Source organism: Gavialis gangeticus, unplaced genomic scaffold (genome assembly GCF_001723915.1).
Source record: "Gavialis gangeticus isolate Ggan-Ray unplaced genomic scaffold, GavGan_comp1, whole genome shotgun sequence".
Classification (NCBI taxonomy): Eukaryota; Metazoa; Chordata; order Crocodylia; family Gavialidae; genus Gavialis; species Gavialis gangeticus.
Genome location: NW_017729024.1, coordinates 135,056,557 through 135,057,591, shown reverse-complemented (window position 1 = coordinate 135,057,591; position 1,035 = coordinate 135,056,557).

Genomic DNA, 1,035 nt, shown 5'->3' with positions numbered 1-1,035 from the left:
GCAGGCCTGGCTGCTAAGCTACTGTTTTACCAGTTACCAATAAATCATGATTCAGGGACCAGCTCAATACACAGTAACTAGTGAGGATAATGAGTTAGAGCATGGATTAACACCTACAAAACCACAAAGTAAGGGGAGGAAAGAATCAATGCAGAGCCAGGAACTGCTTCTGCCCCAAGACAGAGACAGTCAGTTGTACTAGCACCCATGTCACGAATTTTGCCTGTCAGCAGCTAGGGGTACAGGGCCCCAGAACCTCCCTGCACCTATCTCCTTAACAGCTGGCAGGCTTTGTGGCCACAGCAGAGCCTAGCAGCCAGGCCTTCTGTAGTTTCCCCCACTCCTGTGCCCCAAGACAAACACAGTTGCACAAGCAGCCATGTCACGCGTTTTGCTTGTCAGCAGCTAGAGGTGCAGGGCCCCAGAACCCAGAAGCCCCTGCACCTGTCTCCTCGACAGCTGGCAGGCTTCATGGCCTCAGCAGGGGCTAGCAGGCCTGCAACTTCCAACCTGCTGCACCTTAACACGCACAGTGTCACCCATGTCACGAGTTTTGCTTATCCACAGCTTGAAATACAGGTTCCCCCAAATCCCTGCACCTGTCTCTTTGAAACTTGGCAGGCTTTGTGGCCTCTGCAGGGGCTACTGTCCCTGCAGTTTTCACCCCCCTGTGGTGTAACATACAGTGTCACCTGTCACGAGTTTTGCTTGTCAGCAGTTGGAGGTGCAGTTTCCCAGAAACCCCTGCATCTATTTCCTTGAAACATGGCACGTGTCGTGCTCTCAGCAGAGGCTACCATCCCTGCAGGTTTCAGCCAAATCAGCCAAAAGACAACAAAGTTACAGATATTTCATTGATTTCCCCATTGTACTCCATGGCTGAATCTCTGAATCAGCTCCAAATCTTCTGATGTGATTTGACTGAATTGAACTGGAAAAAGGATTTGGATCTCTGAATTGAATCTCTGGCATCCGAATCGAATAGTTCCCTAGTTGCATAGGCCTGCTGGCCAGGGAGGGGGTTTAATTCTCCCA